Source organism: Meles meles, chromosome 20, assembly GCF_922984935.1.
Source record: "Meles meles chromosome 20, mMelMel3.1 paternal haplotype, whole genome shotgun sequence".
Lineage (NCBI taxonomy): Eukaryota > Metazoa > Chordata > Mammalia > Carnivora > Mustelidae > Meles > Meles meles.
Genome location: NC_060085.1, coordinates 54,696,814 through 54,712,567, shown reverse-complemented (window position 1 = coordinate 54,712,567; position 15,754 = coordinate 54,696,814). Strand labels below are relative to the sequence as shown.

At 40.0% G+C, this 15,754-nt stretch overlaps 1 protein-coding gene across 4 annotated transcripts in view; it reads right to left on the bottom strand.

Moving 5' to 3' along the window:
- The window catches only part of PPARG (peroxisome proliferator activated receptor gamma), a 130,662-nt gene extending 115,192 nt beyond the window's left edge, over positions 1-15,470 (bottom strand). For 2 of the 4 annotated variants that reach the window (XM_045992039.1, XM_045992040.1), the window contains exon 1: positions 15,249-15,470. The gene's annotated coding sequence lies outside the window, so the exon portion shown is untranslated. Of the gene's footprint in view, positions 1-14,288; positions 14,360-15,248 lie in introns of those variants that run through there. The other 2 variants (XM_045992036.1, XM_045992037.1) reach the window with 2 other exon arrangements.
- Between the last annotated feature and the right edge of the window lie 284 nt (positions 15,471-15,754).

Here is a 15,754-nt window from a genome sequence, read left to right as displayed (position 1 = left end):
TGTCTGTCTTGCTTACTGCAACAGTCCCAGTGGCTAGCACAGTGTTGACACATAGTAGACATGCCATAAAAATGAGTCCGTGGCTGAGGTTGCCCCACAAGACTCAGTCACAAAGTCCAGTCCATTTGTTCTTTAGGGCAGTGGTGCTCTAACTCGGAGCTGAAGGAACTTTTCAATCCATTGTGGCTACGTCAGTAGAATGCGAAATGATGGGCTTGCACGTTATGACAATATAAAATTTTTTATGTGTATCCTCCAATTTGCACTTACCTTGTACCAAGGCAGAAACGGAGGGTTTATGAGCAGATCGGTCTCATTTTCCCTACCTCTTTGTTCCTACAGGCCCTCCTCATTTTATGTCCAGATGTTGCGATAGCCTCCTGTTTTCCCTGCACACTACTGCCAAATTAATCTCCTGATTAAATCATCTCACTCTTTTTCTCAAGACCTGGAATCTCACCACTCCTTATAAGATAAAACCCACACTCCTTTGCCTGCATTCCAGACCCTTTCTCATCTGACCTAAAATCTCTGTCTCCAGCCATATTTCTCCTACTCACATACACGTGCTACATTCACTTCAAATGCATCGATCTCGGCAGAGTTTCCCTCGATCCATGCTTACGCACTATTCCAGGCTTTGTTTTCTTACACTGGAAATTCCTTTCCCCTCCTTTTGGGCTGCCTCAAACCCTAAACTTTTTGTTTTGTTGTTGTTGTTGTTTTCTGGGGCAAAACTCACAGAACACAAAATTAACTTTTAAAGGGCGCAACTCCTCGGTGGTATTAAGCACATTCTTCAAGCTGTGCAACCAGCACCTCTATCTAGTTCCAAAACATTTTAATCACCTCAAAAGGAAATCCTGTACCCATTAAGCAGTCCCTCCCCTTTCCCCCTTCCCCCCAGGCCCTGGCAACCACTAATCTGCTTTCTTTCTCTATGGATTTGCCTATTCTGGATATTTCATATTAAAGGAATCATACTTTAGTTCCCTTCTTTGTTTCTCTTTCTGCATATTTTTTAGGTTTATTCCCCCCTATGAGGTTACAGTCTCAATCTCCTAACTTCTCAAGTCTAGTTTAAACCCTCCCTCTCTACATAGTTTTTTCAGGATATACCGTCCACTCCACACTGGTCCACCATTCTGTGAACTTTTCTTGCATTTGTTTTGTCTTACTTATTTTATTTTCTAGCTCTTAATCGTATAAGTTCTATGTTTGAATTTTACCCCATTTTGATTCATGTAGATTATAATCTCCTTCTTCCTATCTCCCTTTGTGCCTAGCACATAGTTGAACATGTGAGCAATCCACTGTGTCCAGCCATATACAAATGAATAATGAAATAAGGAAACTGAAGTCTGGATCGTTAATGAGAGAAAGCTTCAAACCCATTTCAGTTCTTCATCTTTCATTTTATCAGGCTCTACCCTCCCTGCCATTTTGCTTCTCTCTGGTATTGTGTCTGTCGGGCCCTTCTTTGGCCTAGTGGGAGGTGAACAGGTGTGGTTGCAGAAGGATAATGGCAGGCTGCCCAAAGCTGGATAGGGTGCAAATTCCCTGCATTGATCTTTGGCTATGAGACTCCTATCTTCCTTCTACATCCACAGATGAAGGACTGCGGGGAAGAGGGGAGCGGGCGGGCAGAGATGCCACAAGGCCATATAAGAAAAGGTTCCTCTATTTGCTTTTCTTTTATATGTAAATCGGTTTCTTTGGCATTTTGATTTAAAGTTGCTCATAAACCCCTATCTGCCTTGTGAAAGGAGATTAACTGTTAAATAATGATGACCATAGTACTTGTGATTCATATAGGAAATAGAGTGATTAATTATTTTGTATATTACAAACAAATTAATAGGCCAGAACTTGATGGTGCTTAATCTAATACTTCACGAAATGTTTGGAAAGGAACCTGTTTATTTTATGCCTGAGTAATAAGTCTAAATGACATTTTCTATTGTACATTATTATGAGCTTTTCTCCAGTTGTAGTACTAAATAGAATCTGTTACAGTTGCCATTGGAAGCCTCCAAACAGGAATGTAAAACAGTGCTCTGGCCCTTAGGCCATTTAAAACCTGTTTTTCTGACCAGAACAACTAAAAGATCCAACATAGAATGCTGAAGTCTATAATTAACATTTTTTCCCCCTTTTCATATCCCATTTTGCCCGCTTTAGAATAGTAAAATGGAAATCTCTTCTGGCATTAATTTCAAATCATTATGTATCATTAAAAATGCTAAATAAAATACAAATTAACATTTTATTTTATTTTTTTAAGACTTTCTTTTTTTTTTTTTAAGATTTTATTTATTTATTTGACAGACAGAGATCACAAGTAGGCAGAGAGGCAGGCAGAGAGAGAGGAGGAAGCAGGCTCTCTGCGGAGCAGAGAGCCCGATGCGATGCAGGGCTCGATCCCAGGACCTGAGCCAAACGCAGAGGCTTTAACCCACTGAGCCACCCAGGCGCCCCACAAATTAACATTTTAGAGAGTAACTTCGGGAATTCCTTTAATATGTAGAGAATAGTAGCACTAAGAATCCCATACAAGTGACCCTAAAAAAGCATAAACTTGTCCTCAGTATCAAATCAAGTTTAAAATTATTTATAAAGTACTTTGAATGCACCCAGCCCCCTGTGCTACAGGCTATGAATTAGGGAAATTAAGTTTAGAAGTATTTATAAAGCACTGATAATACACCCAGTTCCCTATACTATAGACCATGAATCAGGGAAGGTATGTAGTACATAGGTATGTAAGAGGAATAAGAACTACAACATCATTTCTGTCCTCTGAATTAACAACTTTGCTTGGTACACAGAATTTGTGCAGAAAAATTGTTAAGACATGACAGCGAAGAATCAGCAAATAAAATGTGTAATCCAGAATATGGAACACAATAAATCAATTTCAGGTTAGATCTGCCTTCTAATTGTTTTACTTCAGCTGAGATTAAAATTAGTTTGCATTTTCTGAATTCGAAAGCTGGTGACCAGTATAAATATTTTACACATGTGTTGTATGACAAAGGAAATCAACCTCACCTTTAAAAACTTCATGTGCACAATAAAGACAAATTAATTGTGTGTCTGTATGGTGCTTTGTCAGGATCCTAGATTGTTCCAGCAGACACAGTGAATTACACAGAATGAATCATGTGCGTGGCCTACAGATGCACACCAAACCAATATGCTGTGTTAACCAGCTTAGTTATTTCCTCAGCTTTTACTGAGCTGTGGTATTTGCCTCCCTAGTGCTAGATGCTGGTTTACCGACCCAGTGTGGTGTGCTCTCAAGACTGAGACGTATTAGTCTGACCCTGTGGCCATGTCTCCAAGTCGACAGATTTTCCTTCCTATGTAAGAATATCTAGTATTGAAAAGCAAGCAGTCATTCATTAAATGTCTGTGGAGTTTGTAAAATTGAATAAACTATAGTAAAATCCGCAAAATTGGAGAATTCTGGTTATATCTGAAGTAAACCCCACTCTACTTTGCCATGTCAGTCTACATATGAATGGATTAACTGTATTTCACATAAATTCCTTCAAAGTGTATTCGTCTCATGATTCCCCAAACTGTCACGTGGTTCAGAACTTATTTTTAAGTGGTCAATAAAATATTTTCTGTCACTGTAACATCAGAACTAAAATGGGACACAATTTGTATGTGAATATGGAATTTGGAAATAGCTATAATAAGTAATTTGACCAAAGGAGGCACATTTGAAATAATATCTGGCTCTCCTTTTACTCAAATATTATATTCTAAATATGTAAAAGTTCTTCACAGGCTTTTAAAGAAAAGTAGCTAACTTTATTTCCCAGGGGGAAAAAGAGTGTTGTTGGTTTGTTTGTTTGTTTTTAGTTTTAACCATAGTCCCAATGGACTTCATTTTATATTTCTATTAAGCATAAATAATATTTTGGAAATGGGGTTACAAATTCACTTGCGTAGTTCACCTTTACATACAGTCACTGTGAGAACATAAAATAAATAATCCTTCTGCAAAGTAGATAATCACTTTGTCCTTTGGATTTTCAATAACAGTAATACCTTATTAACAAAAGACGCACTCTACCTCCTTTGTTAGTAAATTTGTAACTGAGAGAGACACAAAGTAATGTAATATAACATTATACATAACACACAATACATACATATAACTTAAAAGAATATAGTAATAAGGGATCCAGGAAAAATATTCAAGGATGCAGGTTCTCCCCTATTCACAACCAACTCAAAGAGAGCCACCGACTCCGTGTTGGTCCAGCAATGCTGTCTGGTCACAGGGGAAGGGCCAAAACTGTGGCCTTCTCTTAGATATCACCTCTCCCACTACTCTTCTTGTTAAATCTAGTTAACAATAATTGTAAACTCCAGGGGAGATGGAATTTGTTCATTGCTTTATCCTTCTTCTCTAAAATAGTCTTGGCACAAAGGAGGAGCTCAATAGATATTTGTTGAACGAATCAATCTTCATTAAAAAGAACCTTCTCAATTTGTCCTTGGAGGTATCATCACAGGAAATCTGTGTCTTACCCACAAATTCTAAGGCTATACACTGAATTTTGTTGGCTGAGGTCTGCCTAGGGCGGTACTGAGGACTAAATCAGCAGAAGTGGAGGAGGCAGAAAGAAGAGAGAAATAGTCAATATCCCTGACAAAAAATTTCTAGAAGTTTTTAAAACTCTGTTTTCATTCAGATAATGGTTATTCTTTTTTTTTCTTTTCTAAAGATTTTATTTATTTGACAGAGACAGATCGCAAGTAGGCAGAGAGGCAGGCAGAGAGAGAGGAGGAAGCAGGCTCCCTGCTGAGCAGAGAGCCCGATGCAGGACTCGATCCCAGCACCCTGGGATCATGACCTGAGCCGAAAGCAGAGGCTGTAACCCACTGAGCCACCCAGGCGCCCCCAGATAATGGTCATTCTAAAGACATCAAGCTGATACAAACTTCTCAAAAGAAGTTCCAAAGAAAGTGACAAGAAAAATGTAACCTGTGATCTGGGTCAAAGGCAAAACCACTTAATTTTCCCTTTGGGATTTCTAGAACAATGCAACAGAAAAAAGGAAAAATTAATTAATTCAAAGGTTACTGCTCCATTTATGTGTGTGTGCGTGCACATATGTGTATATAAATATGTATTTCTCTATGTATATTTACATAGTATATCAAATATATGTTATATATTAAAAATATGCCTTTTACAGTGTTCACTCAGAAGTCTGACTAGAGTTTCAGAAACCTGAATTCCCTTCTATCAATAACTACCCTACCATGGAATCATTTATTTTTATAAAAAAAATAACAGACATACATATATTTTAGGAAAAAAATTTTAAAAGGGTGGCTTTAAATCAAAATAATTCCAGAAACTATTTTTTAAAAGTTCTGTTTGTCAGTGTACACTAAAGATCAAATAGGGAGTATAGGCCCAAAGAAATAAACAAAATCAAATCTAATGTATGAATGAGAAAATTAAAAGACTGTAACAGAGATGGGATATTTTTCTCCTCCCCAATAGAGGTTAGTCAAACAAAGAGTACAGAGAAGTCCAATATGTGAAATAAAATTAAGTATGAAATAAAATTGGGTAGAACCAAAAAGAATTCATGTGATACCTTACGTTATTGTCAATGGCTTTCAGGAAATAGGTAGAGGATTCTCAATGTTTAATCAACTCTTTGTCTTGACTTTTACTAATCAGAATTATAGACATACTAAAAAACAGAAAAGCTATAAACATACGTTTTTAGGTTCAGAAATAATTTTATATTACTGGCTGAACTTTGGGAAAGAGTTTTTTTTTTAAAGTCCTCCATAATCTCACTACTTAATATAACTGTCATAAGTTTTAGATATTCCTTCCCTTCCAGATTTTTTCATACACATATATTTATGTAAGGTTGCAATCAATCGTGCACATACACTTTTATGTTACTTCTTTAGTTAATATTTTTCAGATTCATTACCATTTCTAAATTGTCACTAAAGATTATATGATATTCCACCTAGTAATCATACAATAATTTACTTAACTATTCTCTTGTTATTGAATATTTAAGTTACTTCCAAATATTGGTTCCTATAACATTGCTTTTATGAAAGTCTTTGGGTATATTGCTTTCCCTATATTCTCCACGTCTTCAGGAAATGTTCCAGAAATAGAGGCAGAACATCCCTGTGTGTGATATACTGCCCAGCTGCTTTTTAAGCACCTTGAATTCAATCACAGTGACATCAGAAATATAGGAGTACAAGTTTCTTCAATTTCAGAACTAAATAATTTTAGAATTAAAAAAAAAACTATCACTAAGAATCACCAGGAAATGTGTATTTTCTACTTTTACTAAACCAGAAATGGAGCTTACGCCCATATCTTCTAAGTCTGTTTAACATGGATCCTCTAGGGGTGACTCATCCTTGGCGATCTTATAAAATCCAGTCCCAAAGTTTTGTCTTTGATCCTGGAGGCTCAGGATTCCGAGCAACCATTCTAAGGTAAGAAGAACCAGGGATGCTCAGACTACAAGTGAGCTGGCTAGCTTCTCGTGACACAAGCTTACTGACAACACTGAACTTCTTTAAGTAATACAATGCCAAGTCAAAGGGGTTAATTTTATGGGATGATCCCAAAAGTGTCTATCAATAGGGAGAATACAGCAAAGAACTTAACTATAGGCAAGGGTAAGGCCTACTAAAAATAATCCAAATAAGTGCACTGATCAACAGGGCCAGGCCATTACATGGGATGCAAGAACAAGGGGGTTCCAAAACAGTATGCATCAGAATCCCCTGGAGAGCCTGTGAAAACACATCTGACTCAGTAGGTCTGGGTGTGGCCTGAGAATTTACATTTCTACCAAGTTCCCAGATAATGCTGATGCTGCTGGTCCAGGGACCACACTTGAGAACCACCGCCTTAGATGATTTCTTCATTCTTCAAAAAAAAAAAAAAATTCTATTTATTCATGAGAGACAGAGACAAAGGCAGAGGCAGAGGGAGAAGCAGGCTCCCCCACAGAACAGGGAGTCCCAGGTGGGACTTGATCCCAGGACCCTGGATCATGACCCGAGCCGAAGGCAGATGCTTCACCAACTGAGCCACCCAGGCACCAATGATTTCTTCATCCCTTTTAAAACATTTACGGAATGTCTACTAAATACTGTGCTGGATGCTGGAGACAGGAAGATAAATGAAACTTGATTAGTACCTGCTTCAAGAAACTAATATTTTATATTTTTGTAGACATTGTTCTGCTCTAGTCCTAAACACCAATGAATTTGGACCTCGTTAAAAGGAAAGTTTAAAAATATTTTATATTACCTTTAAATAAAGCTAGGATGTTTCTAATTAGTTCCAAATACTTTAGGAAAACATGTAGTAATCCTACATTGGCAAATGCCTGGGTATTTTCTTCACTCTTCTGGATTTTGACATATGCAAATAATTTGTTAAAGTATTTTCTTCGTTTATATATACACCATTCATGTTTGCTCTCTTTCATAAACTCTATCCACTACATAAAACAATGGGAAAAAATTTAAACACTTTTCCACATGCAATCAAACACTTGTTTGCTTACACCAGTAATTACCAACTGACAGAAAAGAACAAAGTTTAGTAAGGTAGGACTCTGAGATTCTCTGCTTTAGATTCCGCCTTCTGCAACTCTGTGGAAAAAGTGAACAAGAAAGCAATGTGCTCAGTCATGGGCATGAGGGTAGCTCAATCCTAACGGTTAAACACTACCTAGCAGCTGACTCAAAGAATTAATGAACTTGACTTTGTCATAGTTAGTAATCTTCTACTTCTATCAGAGATGTGTTGGCTTGCCATAACAATTTTTGAGCAAAAAATTAAAAAAAAATAAAGCATGTGTTAAGTTTTATGATCTGTGGATCTGCAAAAGCATTAAGCAGTATTTATACTTCAGTATACATCTTTCTGAAGTGATTGAAAGGTTCCTCTCATTTCAATACACTAGGAAGCTACTTCAAACGTCTGGAAGAACTCATGGAGACACTAGATCATTGTCTAGCATCACAGAGAAAATAAAAACACATAACAAGAAGTTATATTCAGGTATTTGATTGCCAACTACTAACTCATAACCTTAATTTTGAGAACATTTCCTAGGAATGTTGATGTTGGGGAATAACAACTTGTTTTCTTTGAGGAAAAAAATGGTTCAAGGAAGACTTGCATTGATCTTTAAGAGAAAAATAAAGCCATGTATGGGGGAATCTATCCTTTCCTACCACTTTTAGTTCCAATAGTTATTTCCTATTTGGTTCCAGAGAAGCTGGTTTATGGGGAAACTGGAACACGAATCACTTTTATTTTATTTTTTCCTTGTCCAGATCACCTCTTTTTAAACTCCTACATGTGCTGTCTATTCTCTAAAGGCCTTGTTTTCAGGTAGCAAGGAAACTAGGAACTAACTTCTCCATTTTTTTGGTGACAGTGATTTAAAGAACTCTGCTAGGAATATTGGCATTTTGAAAGTGGACTTCAAACTTTCAAATGACAAATATAATTTTAGAGGGGGAATGACAGCCAGTGGGGTGGGGTCAGAGTTAAGGGGTTATTTCCAGCACTTCATCATTGTACTCAGGCAGCCTGACAGGTATGTTTCCCTACTGCCTTCCCTATAAAGGAAAATTTATTCCTTAAACATACAGGGTACGAATAACCTTTTTCCATTCACTTTCCCAGATTCTCCCCTGAAGCAACTTTTACAGCCAGAGAGAATAACAGTGCTAGGTAGCAACTTTAGAATTTAAAGCTATTTTAAAACTCTATGAAGTCCCTGAGGAACAGAGTAAATTCTTAGAAAACAACCTTATATTTGAGATCTACGCACAGTAACTACAATCTGATGACTGTAGGAGTTGACCAACACAGATCTCTTATACTCCTACTCAGGGTATTTCCCTGTTTTTCTACCTCTCTCATATCTCCCTTCTCCTTATCTGTGGTAAACTGTGAAGGAATTCACACCCCAGGTTTATGCTAATATGAACTCTTTCCAGAAGGTCAGAAAATTTGTCTCAGTAAGCCTTTCTTTTCTTTTTTTTTTTAAGATTTTATTTATTTGAGACAGTGGGGGAGCCTGTACAAGCAGGGGGAACTTGTGAGTGGCAGCAGGAGAGGGAGTGGGAGAGGGAACTCCCTACTGAGCAGGGAGCCCAATTCGGGGATCAATCCCAGGATCCTGAGATCATGACCTGAGCCGAAGAAGATACCTAACAACTGAACCATCCAGGCACCCCTGTCTCAGTAAGTCTTATCCACATTGTTAACTCTCTCTCTTAGATGAGTCTACAAATTAGAGTGTTTTCTTAAAATAGTGAATCAGTAAAACTAGCAATGAATTTATTTTCTAAAAGCCATGAAGTGGAATAAAAATGTTTCCTAAACAGATACTGAATCAAATTGAACTAAAACATTATATGATCTAGTTTAAATCCTGATCATGAAGTTTTAAGTCTCAATTTTCATTGATTCTTGTTGCATGAACTGATGACGTCATTTCATTCCTTCATATCTAAGAAATCACAGCGGGGAGAAGGGGCTCAGTACACCCAGTCGCAAAAAAGATTTTCAAATTGAGAACGGCCTGGTCCCCAGAAGAGGTGAAGCTACAACCATGACTGAGAAAGCGCAGCTACTATGAGGAGAGCAGATGCTAATATTGCTCCCTACTCCCTACCCCAAAGGGGAACCCACGGAAAAGGGAACACTCACCTATAGGCACTGGCCTAAACCTTTCTTTGCTCTCTGTCTCCTCACCCCTTTAGTTATGTCCCTACATGGGCTCTGCAGCTCCACATTCCAGGAACAGAATGGGGTTCAGACCTGGATTCCAGTCCCTTACTTTCTTGTAGAGGAGATGCTTCACAATAAAATGCATTAATTAATAATTTGTAAGTGGAATTTAAAATGATTATTTGGATGATGCATGATTAATTATATGCTTGTCCAATTATGCCCTACTAGTAAACTGGGGGGCTATTAAGAGGCATCCTCAGTTTCAAGCCTCTATAAGCCTATTTTTGGTTATAGCTTGTTAGGAAAAGACCCAGTTTTTACAAGTACAGGTCACTGTTTAGTCTTTTAGTCTGAGATACCGAATTGTCATTCGATCCGAAGGTTCACAGGCCTCATGATAAAACAAACCTGCTCCTGGGTAACATACATTAAGCACCCACAGCGTGCACCATAAAAATACATAAAGAACAGAACTTTATCAAATAAAAGCACAATCTGCACCTAGACCACAACAGACACGCAATGTTGACAGAAGAGGATTCACACTGTGTCTACAAAGGACTCACAAAGGTAATAACAGTAAAACAACAAAAAAGAGTCATCTGATTTTTTATCTAAAATCACCAGGAAATAGGAAATACAATTTTAAATTAAATATGAAATATTTCCAGAAACATTTAATAGATTGATCACCACTCATCAAACATTATCTTCAGCTCATTCTTTATTATTGTTGGTTTTTGTTTTTTTTTTAAGTATGCTCCACGCCCAGCGCGGAGCCCAAGAGGCTTGAACTCACAACTCTAAGATAAAGACTTGAGCTGAGATCAAGAGACAGTTGTTCAACGGACTCAACCACCCAGGCACCCCTCTTCAGTTCATTCTTAACCATGATCTCAAAATTTGTGCTAAAGTGAACCATCGGCATTTGTAGAAGAGTTGACACGGATAGCCACGAAGGTTCTCTTTAAAATATCTACTCAGTTAAATTCAGGGCAAGGTCATATTTTTTAAGATACACAGTTTTGCTGATAAAGTCTTAAAATCATACCAAAAAAAGAAAAGAAAAGCATAGAACAGTAATCGCAATACTTTTCCCATTTCACCGATGAGGACATGGACAGTCAGAAAGTGGATGGCCATTACCACCCTAACTGCGTGGGAGCTCATCTGATCTTGGAAACGAAGCAGGGTCGGGCCTGCTTAGCAATGGGAGGGGAGAAAAAGCACGAGTGACTCACTGCATTGTAATGACTTAGCTGTGAGAAATGTAAACATTTATATTCTGAATTAAATATTCGGTATTAAGATGTTGATATGTATAGATTGTTGAAGAAAAATATTTCTTATATAAACTTCAAAAAAAAACCCCCAAATAATACATGTATATACTGTATACTATAAACTACTATTGGTGACAGTTTTGGGCTTAACATCTACAAAAGTTATTTCCAAAATACGGCCTATTGTATTTGAATCAATTTCCTTCTAACAACCAATGTAAGTATTTTAGGTAAATAAAAATTAAAACATGACATTTCTATTAAATAAGCTCTAAAACATATGCCATATAATGTCTCAAAATATACCTCTGTATTGTGATAAAATATAAATAGTAAATAAGAAACTCCAGGAAGATTTCAAATAATCGTCAATTTAAAATTTTTATCTAGAATGTTATGAAACTAACTGAAGTATGATATGTAGGAGCTGTCTACGCTTGCAAGATGGTTATTCACAGATCTTACGGTACTTTGGCAAAGTTAAATTATATCAGTTTCAAAGGACCTTCATAAGCACTTTTTTTTTTTTAAGATTTTATTTATTTATTTGACACAGAGAGAGAGCACAAGTAGGCAGAGAGGCAGGCAGAGAGAGAGGAGGAAGCAGGCTCCCTGTGGAGCAGAGAGCCCGATGCGGGGCTCAATCCCAGGACCCTGAGATCATAAGCACTTTAAACCGCTGCCCTTTTTGTTGTTTTTAGGCCTCAACTACCCTAACGTTGCGATCTGGTAGGAAAAATAAGAAAAGCAACTTAGAAGTTCAGTTTGTTTGTTTTTAAGGTGGGGAGCATATGTTTACATTTATAGACTTGCGACTTAAATCAAGTTTTCTTAATTAGTGATTTTTTAAAAATCCTCTACAACTGGTATTTATTTAGTGGAAACCTGTGAGACCAAAAATGTCTTCTAGCACATTTTGCTACACCTTAGGACATATATTCCCAAGTTCAAGTGAAAATGAATTCATCAGGTCACCCACAAATTAGATGGATGACATTTTCTGTTATCCCTTAGCATATAGATACATACATACATCCTGTGTATGAAGAAGTAAAAGTATAGGAAAACATTTGTTAAGTATTAATTTAACACTTTTTGCATGCTTCATGAAAGTCTCTTGTTATTAACCACTTCACAATCTGAAAACTAAATGAAATATATTAGTACTGGTGTATGTTTTCACAGCAGCGGCTGTCACACAGCTTTCACATGCATAATTATCTTCATAGTTAAGATCAGTGGCAAACATCTTATTTTCAGAGAATTACAGAAGAGAGAAAATAAGTATTTGTTTATAGTCCTCTAACTTACTGAAAGCAATTAGCTGTGATCAGTAATGCATTTTTAATTCCTATTCCTAAAGTCAGACTGTCTCTTGTATAAATTTTAAATGTCAGGGGATTTTTAAATTAATAGTGATTTTTAAAAATTATGACATATTGTTTAAATGTAATTCTGAAATATACAGAGAAACGAACACTAAGGAAATTTATCCCTTTAAAGAAAACTGTATTTAATTATTAAAAATAACCAATCACAAAAATATTTTCAAAATATTTTAAGTATAATAAGGAATATGATGCTGGCAGACACTTGAGCTTTACTTTTTAAAAATTACATTCTTTTAAATTTAAAAGAATGAAAAAACAATGCCCAAAAGTCTTAGCCCAGAGTTCTTCAAATCTTTATACGTCAACAATGCCATGCTGTTATAGTTTTTATAAAGACTAGAAACAAACTAGTCAATGTGAAGAAGAATTTTTATTTAAAAATAAAATAACCCCTTTTTTCCCCGTCCCAGTGAATTATAAAAGACTGAGATGGTCACTAGTTGATTCTAAGATGTTTAAAGATATAATTATTAGCAAGTGAAGTATCACATATCATACAATATAAATAAAGGAGAAAAATTATGTGAAGTACTCAGTAAGGCAGAAATAGATGGTTTAGTAACAATCTTCATTTTTTTGGCTAACATGACATTAGTTTTAAATTTTAATTATTAAAGAATACTATGGCAGTATATTAACTGCAGAATGAATCTGTGAATCTGACTGAAAATAGACAACACGAGGGGCGCCTGGGTGGCTCAGCGGGTTAAAGCCTCTGCCTTCAGCTCAGGTCATGATCCCAGAGTCCTGGGATCGAGCCCCGCATCGGGCTCTCTGCTTAGCGCAGAACCTGCTTCCTCCTCTCTCTCTCTCTGCCTGCCTCTCTGCCTACTTGTAATCTCTATCTGTCAAATAAATAAATCTTTAAAAAAAAAAAAAGAAAATAGACAACACGAAAAAATTATGTTAAAACTTGAACAGGTTCTCTTGAAACATCCCTCGGAATGCTAACTGGTAACATGTGTGTCTCCCATAAAACACTCATAAGAGTGTGAAGTACTTCTTTGAGAAGCCCCAGGTAGTGTCTATGTCAATCTCTATGCCAGAGACAGGTATAGAGTTTCCCAAATCAACTAACACCATCAGTTTGGTTCTACTTTCAGTCAGCGATTGATCCCTTAGCTATAGATGGGAGACTGCCAGAGCACATCTGAGATTTGTGGAAAAAGATGTGCCTGGGTGGCTCAGCGGGTTAAAGCCTCTGCCTTCGGCCCGGGTCATGGTCCCGGGGTCCTGGGATCGAGCCCCATGTCGGGCTCTCTGCTCAGCGGGGAGCCTGCTTCCCCTCCTCTCTCTCTGGCTGCCTCTCTGCCTACCTGTGATCTCTGTCAAATAAATAAATAAAATCTTTAAAAAAAAAAAAAAGAGTAAGTTATTTCACTGTTCTCTCAACATCGCTGGTTAAAATCTGTTTCATGAATGAGAAAAAACAGCTGACATTAAAATAACGTGCTTCAAAATGAGGAGCTTCTCCAGCAGTAGGGTTCCTGCAACTCAGTTCAGCATCTTTCCTGGTTTTGTTATCAGATGATAATTTAAACAAAATTAATTTTACATTTCATCCCCCAAACTTGAAAAGGAAAAACAGACTAACTTCTTTCTGACAGATCACTATTTTTTTTTTTTTTACTTTATTTCTCCTAAAATTGACACTACTTTTCCCAAGACAATGGTGAATTATCCTTAGACCCAAGTGACTTCGATCCTTAGGCTCCAACAGGAGCACAGCCAAATACTAACGACACACTACAATCGTCGTCATCGTCCTCTCGCAAATTTTGGACGCACCAACACATTTCAACAAAACGCAATCAGAGTGAGGCGACTCACCTAAGCAACGGAAGCTAACAAGAAGGATTTAGAAATGCAGCCTTCCGAACACCAGCAGAGGTAAAGGCCCCTTCTTTACCTAACAACTGACCTTATATAAAAGCAGCGAATAGGTTACTCCCAGTTTCTGCCTCCTTACCTTAGGCTCCTCCCCAAATACCGAGGCAGACAGTACCACGACCACACACCCACTTCCCACCCCCTGCATTCAGGAACCTGCGCTTTCTGTTCGAGCGACCTGCCTCTCCCTGCCTCAGGGAGAGCACACGGAGCGGGCAGTGAGGCGCGGCACGTGTGGGGAGCCCCAGCCCGGCGATGCCACCTTTCCGAACACGGGCGTGGGGCGGGGGACGCGAGCCTTCTCCATCCCCTACAACCCCCGGAATCCGGCCCACATCCCAGCCTCTCCGCTAGGCTGACGGCCCGCTCGGCGCTCAAGGGCACCGGCGCCGGGTGACCTGGAGGGTGCCCCTCGCGTATCCGTCACCCCGACCCCCACAGAGACCGCCGCCAGGGCTCTGGAGACCGAACACGGGACTCCGCGGCGGCGGGACGGAGAGGCTCCGGAGCCCGCGTTTCGGTCCCAAAGTTCCCCTCGAGCGCCTCCCGAACGCCAGCGCACCCCCGCTGGGGACTCCGAGGTCCCCGGTTCTCTCCGACCCCGACCAGGCGCTCCCTCGAAGGAGCCTGTCCCGGGAGCGCCGGACGCACGCCCGCCGTGTCCCCGTGCGCGGCCGCCGCTCCCTGTGGCGCGTCTCGCGTGCGTCCCGTGCCCTCCACCGCCCGGCCGGCTCGCTCTGTGCCGGGACACCTCAGCGCGTCCGCGACCCTCAGCCGGGACCTGTCCGCCGCGGTCCCCTCCGACCTCGACGCCGCAGCCCCGGCCCTCCTCGGGCCCCGACCCCTCGGCGCTTCCCCGCCCTCCAGGCCCCCAGCGCCGCCCCGCACCCCAACACTGACCTGCGGCGGCGGCAGCGCCCGGCTCCGGCGTCCCGGCGGCCAACCCGAGCGCCCCAGGCGGCGACTCCGACGCGGGCGCGGGCGCGGGTTACGGCTCCGAGTGCGGTCGGCCCCGCCTGCCCGAGGCCGAGCCGGGCCGGGGGCGGGCGCGGCGCGGCGCGGGGGCGGGGAGCGGACGGCGCGGGGCGCCCGCCGCGTGGCGCACAGTAGGGCCCCTGGCCGCGGGGGTTGTCTTGGCGCGCTCCCACTCTATCCGGTCTCGCTCGTTCCTCCCAGCCGCCGCTGGGAGGCGGCCCAGAAACCGTCCCATTTCACCGAGCCGGCACCTGGACAGAGCTTGAGAGAGGTGCCCACGGTCACGTCTGGGATCAGTCCGAGGTGCGGGTTCCGGAGCCCGCCTTCCGTCTCCACTGCACGGTGCCTCACCCTTCGCCCTGCGAGATTTCTTTTTTCCAAGTTGTTATTTTTAATGACATTCTTTTAAAAAATTAAATCGTATTTAGGAT